Here is a 15,032-nt window from a genome sequence, read left to right as displayed (position 1 = left end):
AAAAAAAAAAAGAAATGCTCAAGGTAGCATTATTTGTAATAGGAAGTAAGTAGAAACTACCCTCAAAGTCTAGAATATAAGCCTGGGTAAGTCAGTATAGTAACATTGACTTTGGCTTTTCAAAACAATAAAGAAAAATCTACACGTGCTGTTATGGAAACATTGCCCGGATATTTTACGTAGAAAGGGAAAAAAGAACAAAATGTATTATCCCATACTATACTATATTTCCTACCCTTTACACTATACTGTAGCCTTCTTACCATTCCACAACTTACTTTTTCACTTACAGGAAATATATATTTGAATTCTAGAAGAATATACAAAAACTACATTAATAATTTTTATTAATTATTAATACATTACTAATTAGCCTTTATTAAATAGTTACTTCTGAAGACTGGGAAAAGGATCAGCAAGTAAAAGGGAATTTTTACTTTCCCTTCTGTTTGGTTTTTTTCTTTTTACCGTGAGGATGAATTATATTTATGATTTTGAAATATGATGCTGCTGTTAAAGGTGATTGGGGTTGGGGAGGCCTCACCCTGTAGGTCGGGGGTACTTGGTGCAAACTTACAGCTATTCCTGTGAGTCCCTGTTTATTGATATCCTGACATCTTTTATGCCCATACTTTGAGGCTTTTAGCCTTTCAAGAAAGTTCTTGACCTTCTTTGGGTGGTCATTACACATGTGCCCAGTTAATTGGGTCTTCTGGAGTGCGTTAGGATTTGCCTCTGCCCTATAACTTCTACTGCTGCATTGCTGACAGACACAGAGACAGAGAGAGCAAGAAGGAAAGAGAGAGAGGCAGAGACAGAGAGACAGAGAGGGGGCTGCAAGCATGTCTCCAGCCCTGGCCAGCTTTGTGGAGGTGTCAAGGGTCCTATCACTAGGAGCCTAACAACCCTTAACAGAGGTGGTTACTTTTCTGAGTTTGTTGCCCGGGGAGACCCCACCAATTTTGTGGCTCAGGGGGGTCGGGGAGGCAATATCCTTGCACCCACAGCCCAGAACCCCACGACTCCCTGGCCCACCTTGCACCACCCCATAGGGAGCTCACCTATTTCGGAGCACAGCAAGGTGTGGGGGAGCACTTTCCCTTGAGCAGTCAGAGGCCCCCCAACCCCATTAGTAAGCACTTATGTCTATCCTGAGCTGAGGGTTTTGGAGGCACCGTGAGCTGTGCTAAGCGCTTCCGGTATATTTTCATGTAATACGCACATTGCCCCTGTGTGTCAGGTACTGGCGTTCTTCACAGCTCTCCTGATGGCACCAAGGCCACTCAAGGTCACACAGCCATAAAGAAGAAGAGCCAGGAGGCCTGCCCCTTCTCCCCACCCCGGCAGAGTCCTAGACTGATGACTTCACACACAGACAACAGCAGATCCTGCCCTTGTGATTTTAGGAACCAAAACCCAAGCCATCCACTGGAAGATGCAGTCAGACCTTCAACTGCTTTGATTCTTGAGTTGAAGATCCACAGGATACTGTGCTGTCAAAGATCTGTAACCCTAGTTCAAGGCTCCAGGGGTGGAAATGAATCTGGACACCGGTTTATAATTCCCTGGCTTTGGAATTCCTTTAGGCGTTCCCTTTTCCCCAGTTGCTGAAGGGGAACTCATCTCCAGACACTTAATTCCAATTCTTCTTTGTTGGAAAAAGAACCTTCTTCCCTTCGCCACGGTAGGATGCTGTATACAGAGCAGAAAGTTTTTGCCAATCCCATGGCGAACCCTATGGTGAGCTGGGAAATCCAGAAGTTGAAGCCGACATCTTAAATAACTTCAAATACAAGCCAAGAATTAGGTTAACCCTTACTGGATGCACTGGTCTGATTAACAGCCATCAGGGAGCCAGGAAGCATGTACGGACGTCTAAAACCCTGGTGCAGATCCCTTACTGTCCCCGCGCTCAACACACTATGTAGACTAAGTCATTTTTAATATTCACAACATTCAGAGGGTTAGTATTATTTGTATGCCCGTTTTATCACCCAAAAAGGGGTTTAATAATTCACCGAAAATTTCACACCTGGAAAATAAGAAATGCAAAATCAAGCCACAAAACCTAAGATTCTACCATCGTAACCTTCAGTGTAGCTATTGTCATGGATCAAAAGGGCTGGAATTCAGGCACATTTTACCATCCTAAAATTTTCAAACTAAGCACTCCTCTTTTTCTAGAATTCAAAAGTGAGCCTCTTTTCAGGTTCAACAACTTCCCATCTCAAGCATTTTGTTATCTTCAGATCTATTTTCTCTTGAATTCATTACGTGGATCTGCTAGTTGACAATAAACTCTAAATAATGTGACAAAAGCAGGCAACCGTAGAAATAATGCATCATGGAAAAGGTGCTACTTTTAAGCCCCTTCCCTTTTTTTTAAGATTTTATTTATTTATTTGGGAGAGAGAGCAAGAGAGTACCAGCAGGGGGGAGGGGCAGAGGGAGAAGCAGGCTCCCCACTGAGCAGGGAGCTGGACTCGACTTAAGGCTGGATCCCAGGACCCTGGATCATGACCTGAGCCGAAGGCAGACACTTAACCAAATGAGCCACCCAGGCGCCCCTAGCCCCCTTCATTTCTGATGGAGAACTAATGGCAAAACCAACTAAGCCAGCAGCAAAGGAAGGATAATATTCCAACAGTAGGAACCATCTTAAAGTCATTTTAGAAAGGATGGCATTCACAGTCCCTTTTAGACATTCGAGACGGCTTTGGCCACTGTGTTTTTGGGGCACAAAACGAGAAAGATCGAAAGGACGTGTCCAGACTACGTGGACGAGCATCCAATGCGCTGGTGTGGGAACACGTGCAAGGAAGTCATGACACCTTTTAGGAGAGGAGTCAAATCACAGGAGGACATTCATCAGGTTTGCCAGCATTTTTTATTCGTTTTCTCATAAAATGATTAACGATGCGAAGATAAAACTCACCTCTTTCCTTCCCAGGTCCTTGGGCTGAAGGTTTGTCTGCCACTGTCACAACCCCGGGCTCTCCTGGGCCCTCTTGAACACAAAAAAGCCTTTGTTATAGGAATTAGCCTCCCGGCCTGAGCTCTGAGAACCACTTCACTGAGACAATGCCATCACCATGGTTACCAGGCCCTCCGCTGTGGTTTCCACACCTCACCACAAAAACCTCAGGGGAAAAAAAATAAATAAAACTTAAAGCTGGGCCACATGCTAGTCAATTAGCCTAGATTATTAGCCACTGACGTCAAATATAAAAAACTATTTTGGAAGAGGCAAGAAATATGCAAAGAGGATTTTAGAAAGTCATCTGTAATTGCTAAGCTATTTGGAGTTTCAAATCGACAAATAGGGCTGTCAGGAAAAATAGAATGCTTTCCCGATTACAGATCTTTCTTGAAAACAGACTGGTTCCTTAGTGTCTATTCATGCAGTTTCTACTGGTTTTATTCTTGAACGGAGAACCACCGTGACCCTCTGAGTTAGGAGAACAATCCATCCGGGTGTCAGTATTTGAGAGCACCGTAAGCACGGTGTGGTCTTAGCAATAGGAATTTGTGCTTTTATGTAAATGGCTTTACATTATGTCTATTTCATGTCTTGGTGGGAATCCCATGACGAGTCACTTCAATAAGGAAAAAAAACACTCCTCTTCAAACATGTATTACTGACACAATAAAGTAAAAATAATAGTGACCAACTAAAAACCATCATTTATGTTTTGCAGGCATGAATTCTTTTCCAGAGGTCAGAATTGCTTACAGTGAATCACAGATGTTGCAAACTGGATCCTAAAGGAAAGCAAAGGTCCTGGGGGGATAGCCAGCAACCCTGAAGGAGCTGCGGGAGGGATCTCTGGAGAGACGGCCAGAGGCTGGCCCCCACGCACCAACCATGGTGAGCGCAGTACATGCAGAAGGAAATGACCAGCTCCATGTGGGCCAGAATCTCGACTGTCATTAGGAAGGTAAGGTCAACCCAATCTACATAAATATAGCACGATATGAGGGAGGGGCTGTTACTATTTACCCTGAAATTTTGCAAAATTTACAACAAGGCCTGAGGACAACTGAATCATGCCAAGAGGGAAAGCCATGTGTTTTTTGTTTTGTTTTTCTGCACAATTAAGAGTTAAAGGTAAGTGGCTATATGGAGCCAAAGAAGCAGCCATGCCCACAGTAGTTAAGAGCCCCAGCTTGGAAGTCGGGCAAATCTGGGGTCAAATCCCAGCCCTTGGGAGCCAGGAGAACTTTGGTGAGCTACACATTGTTTTTGAGCGTCAAACTCCTTGAGGCGAAGTGGGGATGGTTAACACCAACTGCGTGACTTAATGAGACACCGTAGGTGAAGTGTTTGACACAATGCTTGGAACGCAGTAAACGGTCAGTAGGTGGGAGCTGTAATAACCATGAGAAGCAAGAAGGTGAAGGAGGAGGCGGGTTGAAGAAAGAAGGAGGAGGACAGGAAGAAGGGGGGGAGGAGCAGGAGGAGAAAGGAGAGACAGAGATGGAGCTGGGGAGGAGGAGGACGAGGCCAGGCAGGAGGAAGAGAAGGAGAAGGGGAAGAAGAATCAGAGGGAGGTCAGGTGGTGGGAGTATTTCCAGCATCTACAACATCCTGCTGTGTATAAACGGAGGGAGAGAAGGTGAGTGGTGGCTTTTAGATAAGGGTTCAAACCCCGACTCTAACATGTATATATTCATGACTCCTGACCCATCTCTGTTAGTTCCAGAATTTACCATTTGATCTTCCCTTCAGACCACATAAGTTCACTTTTTTGCTTATAGTTTGACTGAAGGGAAGAACCCAGCCGACTACCTTCCCCTGAAACAGGAATACTACGTAGGAGACGAAAGGAGGCTCCAGCTTCAGGTGCTTCCGAAACTCTCCATCTTCTCCTGTTCCCTTTCTCCTCTTGTCTCTGTGGAACGGTCGTTCTGTTCCTATGTCTGTTCTCCAGAGCATAGCCAAGAAGGGGGTCTCAGAGGCTGGGCTGTTCCTCGGAATTACTCAGGGCCACTAAGCCAACTTCCTCATGGAGGGAACTGGCTGGACTTCTCGCCACAGGAAATATAAGAGGTCATCTACCACCATTGGCTCCAGAACTGGGCCTGGGAGGCAGGGAGCAAAGATTGCCAAAGAAATGAGGCTTCAGGAAACAGTGCTGCCCTGATTTGTCCATCTTTTGTGGAGACATTTCCACGGAATGTTTTAAACTAAGAACCAGGGTGATTTCCCTGATTCCAAGAGTGAGGCAGCTGTGCCATTCCATTCCAGGACTCTGGAACGGCAGATCCTACTCTCTGCGTGGGTGTGCGTGCACATGCGTGCGTGTGCGTGTGTGTGTGTGTGTGTGTGTGTAAGTTAAGCATTTGAAATATAATTTATGCATTGTTAGAAACCAACTCTCGCTTGGCACCCACATCAAACATTTCATCCAATAACAATATATATGGTCCAGAATCATGAAGAGCTGCCCACATTCACAGCCTCCAACATAAGAACTTGACCGGGTCTGAAGATATGCAGAGGCGTGATGCCTGGGTGTCGGCCAAAATTTTAGTGAGGAGCTCATAATGTAGCTCAATCATTTTACAATGTACCTAAAACAAACAGCACTGAAGTCCCTATAACACTACAAGCACTCTCTGACACAAGTCTGTTCAGCATCTTCGTGGACTTAAGATTCGTACAGACTTGGCTTGACCACCTCCTCAGCGTATGGCCACCCTACGCGGCCTCCCCACCAACGGCCTCCATACCCGCTCTGGCAGTATTCCCAAGTACTTCTGGGTTCCCCAGACAAGGCATTTCAGGATTATCTAGAGCCCTGAGATCTAGGATTTAGTGCTATGTACCCTCCCGATATATTAGCTATGGCTTATTTTCTGTATTCTGATGCTCCGACAGCCGGGGCCTTGCTAACCCTGGAGAGACTGCGCTTGCAGGACCAGTCAATTCTTAGAGACAGTAGACAACGTGCATGCTTTTCAAATGCAAACCCACCAATCCAGAGCCCACGCCCCTGACCACCTTCTCTCATACTCTGGGCCACTACCCCCTGCCCTCATCATCTGGGGCCAGGTACCAAACAATGAGGGACAGTCCCTATGCCCCAGCATCTGCTGAAATTATTCCAACTAGCCTGTCCTATGCCTGCTTACCCTGCAAGGCCATGTCTTCCTGTAGGAACCATAGTAAAAGCTCCTGCCCCCATTTCCCCCCTCCCTCTGTCTCCTGACCCACCTGGCGCTTCCCTGTTACCCCCCCCCCACCCCCGTGGCAAAGCGTGGTGCACCCCCTCCTTTGGGAACTGTGAGTAACAAATTATCATTTCAATGGCAATTGTCTCCTGATCTGTTGGCCCTACTGAGCCTCACATTTCCTAAAACACGCTGTATTTGAAAACATCAAGGAAACAAAGTTTTCCTGGAGGGAAGGGAGTCAAGGATTGAAGGTTAGTTGCGGGGACCACACAGTTGTAGGCAAAGTGACCCCAGAAAGGGGTCTTCAGTCATCCCTGAGAGAACAGTCTTCTGTCTTACGAAGTTTTCCATCTGTGCTAATGTTTTCAACCCAAACCTTGGGTCCCTACTTCTTACAGTGATCTACCACAAAAACATCCCTATTTTTATTCTCTTTCCCTTTCTGAGCAACCATCTTTTTATCATCTTTTTGAAATGACTTTCTTGTGCCAGCTTTAATGTACATATAGTTACATTTATACAGTTATTCAACACATTTATTGAGCACCAACTGTAAGCACTGTTCTAGGCCCAAGGGATACAACAGTAAACAATACAGACAAAAATCTCTAATCACGTGGAGCTCATAATCCAGTGGGACAAGCCAGACAATAAACAACACGAATAAATGGTATGTTGAGTTGGGCTTAGCAGGACAATAAGGCAGAAAAGGGAGACAATATGTGCCAAGAAGGTAGGGAGTTCACATTTTTTGTAACAGCTTCCTTGAGATATACTTTAGATACCATAAAATTCACCCTTGTACGTTGTTCAGTTCTGCAGTTTCTCGTGTATTCACAGAGTTGTGCAACCTTCCGCACTACCTACTTCCAGGACATTCTCATTTTCCATCCCCTCCCCAAAAAACATCATAACCATTAGCATTCCCTCCCCGTTGCCCTCTGTCCCCAGCTTCCAGCAACCACTAATCTACCTTCTGTCTCTGGATTCACCTGTTATGGGAATTTCATATAAATGGAATCAGTCTGTGGCTTTTTGTGTAGCTTCTTTCAGTCACCATAATGTTTTTAAGGTTTGTTTATGCGATAGCATGTGTCTGTATTCCATTCCTTGTCATGGAGGAATAATATTCCACTGTATGCATTTACTATAATTTGTTTATTCACTCATTAGTTGATGGGTACTTGGGTTTTTTCCACTTTTTGGCTACTGAGAATAATGCTACTGTAAACATTTGTGCACAAGGTTCTATGTGGACTCATGTCTTCATGTCTCTTGGGGTTATACCTAGGAGTGGAGTTGCAGGGTCATAGGTCATTTCACCTTTGGGGAGACAGTTCTATTTTGAATCAAGTGATCAAGGAGGCCTTGCTGATAAAATGACATTGAGCAGACATCGGAAGGAGGTGATCTAAATAAGACATACCTAGAGATGGGCAAGGGCGTGCCAGGCAGAGAACAGCAAGATCAAAGACAAGAACATACCTGGCATGTCTGAGGAATAGCCAAGTACTATCAGCATGGCTGAATTAGAGAGAACAAGGAGGGAACCGCATCACATTTAAGTGGCAACCTGTTAATACGTTTGTGATCAAATGGGGCTATATATTCCAGCTTCCTGAACTTAACCTCTTAACTCAATTTATCCACAATTTCTTCACTGATTGATTCAGATTTCATCCAGTGTCATCTCTGATTCTGTCTTCTCCTGAAATATTTCATGAAGAAATATGCAGAATATACATGCACCATGATTATATAACAAAGATTAAGTTATAGATGCATCTGTGTTTGGGGTGGCATGAAGAGGTTCACTGCCACCCCTGCCAGATAAGGGAAGGCTAACATCACCAAGTTCTGTTATTGCCCACATTCCCCCGCTCTGACGAAGTCAACCAGGTGATGACTGAGCAGCAGCTACGTGATCAGATACCAGCCGGCTGGAACGGTGGTCCTCTACGGGCAGGCTCGGGATCACACCTTCTTTCTGCCCCCATCAAACAGGAGAACAACAGAGTGAGCAAATGGGCTTGGCCACTTTCTTCTCCTGGGAGTCTTGATTGCTGTGGCTGTCTTTGGTTTTCCCAGGATGGCCTTGGGTTTATGGTTCAAGAGGGTAAGGGGAGCTCTAAACAGTGTGTGTGGTGCTAAGAGGGACTAACTGGGCCCAGAGGAGAGTGGGGAGGCCAGGGGAGGCTGCATCGAGGAACAGATATGGCAGCTCACACATGAAAGGTGAGGTTTGTCTGGGTATGAAATGAGCAAAGGCATTCCAGGAGAGAGAACAGCAGGGGTGAAGGCTCAGACACAGGAGAGAACACAGGACAGGAAGGAAGGAAGGAAGGAAGGAAGGAAGGAAGGAAGGAAGGAAGGAAGGAAGGAATTAACTACCGCCCGGTTGTGGCGGAGAAATGCAGAGAGATGAGCAGCCTTGAAAAGCACATCTGTTTCACGTAGAGACTCACTGGACATTTATTTTTTTTTAAAGATTTTTTTATTTATTTATTTGAGAGAGAGCACATGAGAGGGGGGAGGGTCAGAGGGAGAAGCAGACTCCCCGCCGAGCAGGGAGCCCGATGCGGGACTCGATCCAGGGACTCCAGGATCATGACCTGAGCCGAAGGCAGTCACTTAACCAACTGAGCCACCCAGGCGCCCCGAGACTCACTGGACATTTAGAGCAATCTGGACTAAATGCTAAAAGCAAGAGGGCAGACAGGAAGGATTTCAAGCAGCGAGACAACATGATAAGGTTTGATGTGGCTGACGATCGTGGACTGAGCATGAGCGAGACTGGAGGCCAGGAGCTCAGATAAATTCCCAGTCCTCTCCACGACATCGGATGCAGCCCCCAGGCCCACCCGAGCATGCTGCTTTAGGATCTTGTAATATCCAGATTTGAGTCCCAGCTTGGCCACCAACTCTATTTAGTAGGAAAAGCACAAACACCCCTCGAGATAACAAGTATACCATGGTGAGCCAAACGTGACAGTTAAGATCAGACCAGTCCAAATTCGGCCACATGAAAGTTGTCATTATTTCCAAAAGGACCCGTAGTAGAAGGGTTCGTTTGCCTTTCCTTCCTTGTTTCTTCCTTTTGACTTAGAAAGTAAGTCCAATCAAAGGAATGGAATTATGCCGCTTGTCTTAGGAGGCAAAACAACTGTGACAGATCCATGTCCATGCACATACTCAATGTACACATAAAATGCAATCGTTGTAGTGTTTTTATCCACTAAACTAACATTTCACCAAGATAATCTTTGCCTTTGGGAAATTCACAGTGGGGGCAGGTTTCCTCCTATGAACGAAACAGGAATTTGAGCCAAATTTAAGTAAATCTTAAAGGACAGCTAATCTTACTTGACATCAACATTACCCTGGTAAAAGGAAAGAGGCGTCTGGGACCTCTATTACATCATAATTTTCATAAAACTTATCTGCAATTGCACCTTTGAGAAGAATCTTATTGTTGCTTGCAAAACATCTTTCCAGTTCTTGGGTATGTTTCTAGTTTCTTCCTTTGTCTTCCTCAAGATAAATCAAATGAACTTTTAACCAAGATTAGACCTCCAGAAAGGAATTACACGGAACGGTTCACAGTCTTAGAGAACTATGTCCACCGTCTGCAATCATTTCTCCTTGGGTCTCCGTGTGATCGCAGGAGGAACAGTGGCTTGATGCATTGCCTCCATGGAAGCTATGTGTTCCATCTGGAAGCTCCCTGCTCTCCTTCTCCCGCTCAGTGTTTCCATCTCTGGTGTCATTATATTCTTCCAACACATGCACACACACGCACACACACACACCGCAACACCTGTCTTTCCAGCGTCACTTCCTGACAGTTTTAGAATAAAATCTGTTATTGCTTTTGTCCCTAAGCTATGTGTGTTCTTTCAGTTCCAAAATACAACCTCATCAGGGGAAAGACTGGATGGGCAGAATAGGAATCTCCACCTTCATCATTATTTAAAATCAAAGTCCCAGGGGCACCTGGGTGGCTCAGTTGGTGAAGCGTCTGCCTTCGGCTCAGGTCATGATCTTGGGGTCCTGGGATCGAGCCCCGCATCAGGCTCCCTGCTCAGTGTGGAGCCTCCTTCACCCTCTCCCTCTTCCCCATCTCCCCGCTCATTCTCTCTCTCTTTCTCAAATAAATAAAATCTTAAAAAAAAAAAAATCAAAGATTCAAACCCCCAGAGACTTACAGCTTTTCTGCCCAGAAAAGCCATACTTCATTGCGTTCAGTTGATTTTTCCATGCAAGACACACCATGATTGCACCCTCCCTCCAACCATGTCAGCAAAGAGTGAAGACTGTGTAAGTGCAAAATCCAAGCATTAAGTTTGCTTTTCTTTTGTTTTAATTGAAGTATAGTTGACACGTTATATTAGTTTCACATAGTTTTTCGTTCTCAAAACCTGTTTCTTCTTTACTTCCTACTATTTTTTTAATTTTTTGTTTTTAAAGGGAGTGCACATGCCCATGTCTTAGAGTAGTGTCCACAGTGAATGAATCCACAAGAATTCAGTTGGAATACAGTGGCCAGCATGTCGGGAGCCCTCTGTGTGCGGTGTTTGCACCCATTAACCCATTCATCTTTGGCAACAACCGTGAAGCAGCGGTTATGTTACCCATTTTACAGATAAGAAAACTGAGGTGTTAGGAAGGCATGTGACTTGCCATAATTCACCAAAGATCAACATGTGAGGAAAGAGCAGAACCAAAAATCAAAAGTGAAGCTGTCTGACCCCAAATCTGTGCTCAAAACTACTCTACCATGTCTGCCTATTCCATGGCATGACCAGAAAAACTTGGAAACAGACGTGAATCCAATTTTTTATGCTGAAAGTGTGTATACGAATCGTGAAGGGAGAAAACAATGCTTAGTTGGGGTTTTAAATACTAAAAATTGGGGTGAGAACATGACTACAGAACCTGGCCTGTACTTTTCTGTTTTGAAAACAACTTTTAGCCAAGAGCTATATTCAAACTATGCAACAATTTTGTGTCACGGGGGCCAGCCAAGGGGGAATGGGCCATGGCCAAGGCATTGGAACAGGGTTCTGGAGGCCTCCTGCAGAGATGGGTGCTGACCCTTTAGTTGCTGGATCCGGGGGCAGCAGAGAGGAAAGGGCCCACGGGGAGGGGCCAGAGCCGCACGCTCTTCACCTCCTACTGGAGAAGTGGTTCAACATTTTATCAATCAGTGTCTTCAACCCAGTGCCATCCAGTGCAGGTCGGGCCAACCTGAGCCCACTCTGTCCTCACTGCGGTACCACGGGCCACGCTGAACTCTGGTAGGAACTGCTCTCCTATATTCCATGCCCACTTGGAGGAGGTGGATGAAAATAAAATTTTAAAGAACACTGGATCCCCACAAATTCATTTTCTTCAAAAGATTCTGGAGGCCAAAGAAAAAGGTTTTAGAATAGTCTATGGATATGCTGGAAGTGTTGTTTACACGAGTCAACACAAGAAGAGCCAGATAATTAGTCTAAATTTCCACAAGATGGCAATTCATAATTAGTTTAATAGTAAAACGTAATAACATGGAAAATGCAGGAAATTTTAGCTGATGATTCTTTTTTTTTTTTTTTAACAGTAAATGCTAGGACAAAATGGTCAGTATCCCAAAGTTACAGGCTGACTCAGACTTCATGGTAGCAGGATCTGACCCACTTCAGTGGCTGGAAAGCCTCTGCTTAGCCCACAGAGGCTCTCTGGATAATTTCAGGATTCTCCTGCAAATTAAATTGTCTTAATTATTTGGGTACGCAGTCAAAAATAGTAGTGACAAGGGCGCCTGGGTGGCTCAGTTGGTTAAGTGACTGTCTTCGGCTCAGGTCATGATCCTGGAGTCCCTGGATCGAGTCCCGCATCGGGCTCCCTGCTCGGCAGGGAGTCTGCTTCTCCCTCTGACCCTCCCTCCTCTCATGTGCTCTCTCTCATTCTCTCTCAAATAAATACATAAAATCTTTAAAAAAAAAAATAGTAGTGACAAATAAACCTGGCCTTTGAAGTCAAACAGAGGGTTTGACTCCTACTCCTACCCCCTTCTAGCTGTGTGCTCCTAGGCAGGCTACCTGACTTCTCTGAGCCTCTATTTCCCCAGCTAGAAATAAAGCTCTATAAAAATAACACTTATGGGGCGCCTGGGTGGCTCAGTTGGTTAAGCAACTGCCTTCAGCTCAGGTCATGATCCTGGAGTCCTGGGATCGAGTCCTGGGATCGAGTCCTGCATCGGGCTCCCTGCTCAGCGAGGAGCCTGCTTCTCCCTCTGACCCTCCCCCCTCTCATGTACTCTCTCTCATTCTCGCTCTCTCAAATAAATAAATAAATCTTTAAAAAAAATAAAATAACACTTATGTCTTATGATCATTGGAAGGATTAAAGACAGCAATAAATTAAAAATGCTTTAAAGAGTATCTAGCCCGTAGTGAACATTTAATAAGTATTAGTTCCTTTTTCCAACCAAGAAATTCATTTAACACTTAGGCTCAAGGCAACTAGGCTGAGTCACAAAGATGAAGGACATGTGGATTGCGTCCTCAAACACCTGCCATCTAAATTCCACTGCTTGGTATTTACTGAAGAGAAATAAAACATTGTGCACAAAAAGAGTTGTCCACCAATGTCCATGGCAGCTTTATTCAAAATGGCCACAAACCGGAAACGACTCCAATGTCCATCCACAGACATAGGAATAAACAGACTGGTAATTCCATCCTCAGCAACGAGAAGAAACAAACCACTGCTGATATCAGCAGCAAGATGGGTGCATCTCCAAAACATTTTGAGGAGGAAAAGCAGCCAGACAAAAAAAGAGTAAATAGTCATTTTACTCATTTCTGTGAAGTTCTATAAAAGGGAAATCTATAGTGTCAGAAAACAAAGTAGCAGTTGCCTGGCGGGGGGAGGGGAGGGAGCAACTACCAAAGGGTCACAGGGGAACTTTACAGGGTAATGGGAATGTTCTGGATCTTGACAGGGGTATGGGCTCCGTGAAAATACACAGTTGTCAGAATGCATCGAGCTGTACAGGTCAAGTGGGGGCTGTGGTATACAGTAAACAACATAGCTCATCTTTGTCTCCAGTTCCTGACACAGAGCTCCTAAAACCCTTGGAATTCCCTGAGTGATAAGCGTGTCTTTTGTTATTCGTAATGAGCCCCTTTGGATCCCTTTGGATCCCTTTGGACCTGAGGCGTGGGAGATGGAAGGTGGTTGCCAGGAAAACCATCGGCATGATTAGAAGTTTAGACCTTCCTGCCTTACCCAGGCGTCCGGGGAAGGGAGATGAGCAGGAGAGTGAGTTCAGTCCCCAATCCATGATTCGTGCCTTATGTAGGAAAGCTCGATTAAAAAACTCAGAAATTAACCCCAGGAGTTAGTGTCAGAACTGAATTGTAAGACACCCAGTTGGTGTCAGAAAACTGGAGAACTGGACGGTGTTTGAAAAACAGAACAGGGGCATAAGATTGTATAAAGCAAACCTTAATGAAGTTGATTTAAAGAGAAAAATCGGGGCGCCTGGGTGGCTCAGTTGGTTAAGCGACTGCCTTCGGCTCAGGTCATGATCCTGGAGTCCCGGGATCGAGTCCCGCATCGGGCTCCCTGCTCAGCAGGGAGTCTGCTTCTCCCTCTCCCGCTCCCCCCTCTTGTGCTCTTTCTCTCTCTCACTCTCTCTCTCAAATAAATAAAAAAAAAAAAAAAAAAGAGAAAAATCTACAACCAAGCAAAGAGTTTTTCACACTGTTTTTTGCATTGGGTCCCCTTGGGGTGAAGGTTCCCAAAATTATACTCAGAGTGGCTCTCCTTCCATCTGATTTTTACACTGGAGATCCATTTGAACAGAGAGGTACGTGGCTTAAAAATATATATTTGAAAGGCACTGGTTCCTCTGTAAGAGTCCGTTGGAAGTGAACAGTCTGGTTGGCCCATGCAGGTGAAGGAACAAGGGCTTGGTTGTTTCCCCAGAGTCTAGATTCTTCCTGGGCAGCATTGCTTAAACCCAGCCGCACATCTCAACCCTCTGAGGAGCTTCCAAAAATACTCTGGTGCCTTCTCAGTGGATCAAAGACACCATCATGGCACAGAGAGTCCCCAGGAATTCTAGCCAGGTGGAGAGCCATCGCCTGGTGTGTTCAGGAGCTACCCAGAACTCCCAGTCCCCCACCTAAATATTTCACAGAGAACCTCTTCATACCACCGAAATCCCTTATAGCCACTCTGAGACACCATCAAGCAGCCTGGTTGGTGGATCTGACCTAATAGTATTTCAATCTCTGAATCTAGTTAAAGGCTGGAGAATATCTCTACCCCTTAGAGCAAACTAAAACCAGGCTGTATTTCTCTGCTTTATTTTTGCAGAATCTGAAGAGAAATTAACTTATGACTGTGACGTTTTTAATAGGAGCTTTATTTCCCTCCCTAGATAACTTCTGTTTCCTTCCAGCGATAGACAAACGTTTTTTATAAAGGGAATACAGAGAAATCCGATCTGCTACAAAACCAGCAAACTAAAATTCATGCCCTGGGACTAAAGCATATTTCACCTCATTAAATCTGCCTCAACGAAGAGCCAGAAGGAACCATCCTCTCAGCTAAAAATACCATAAGGAGCTCGTTGCGACACCGGCGCATCACTTAGTGGCCGGTGACAGCTAAGCCCCGGAGGAGTCCTGAGTGTACCCTTCAGCATCAGCGAGCGGAGTGTACCCAAGGACGACCAGACTGGAAAAAGCAGATGACAATTTTACTTTTTTCTCTCTGCAACCTAAGACTTTGGATCGGAAGCCACCGACCGACTTCTAGAGTGCTCTGGGTTGACAGGGCTCCATTTCCCTCTATAACGG

General features: G+C 45.2%; 1 protein-coding gene across 1 annotated transcript in view; it reads right to left on the bottom strand.

Moving 5' to 3' along the window:
• Positions 1 to 6,229, bottom strand: part of B3GALT5 (beta-1,3-galactosyltransferase 5) — an 82,522-nt gene extending 76,293 nt beyond the window's left edge. The window contains exon 1 of the mRNA XM_081800029.1: positions 2,936 to 6,229. The gene's annotated coding sequence lies outside the window, so the exon portion shown is untranslated. The remainder of the gene's footprint in view (positions 1 to 2,935) is intronic.
• Positions 6,230 to 15,032: the final 8,803 nt, after the last annotated feature.

The sequence above is a fragment of the Leptonychotes weddellii genome, chromosome 1 (assembly GCF_054177405.1).
Source record: "Leptonychotes weddellii isolate Sample4059 chromosome 1, ASM5417740v2, whole genome shotgun sequence".
Classification (NCBI taxonomy): domain Eukaryota; kingdom Metazoa; phylum Chordata; class Mammalia; order Carnivora; family Phocidae; genus Leptonychotes; species Leptonychotes weddellii.
Note: the sequence above shows the minus strand (reverse complement) of the source record. Positions and strands in the feature narration are given on the sequence as shown.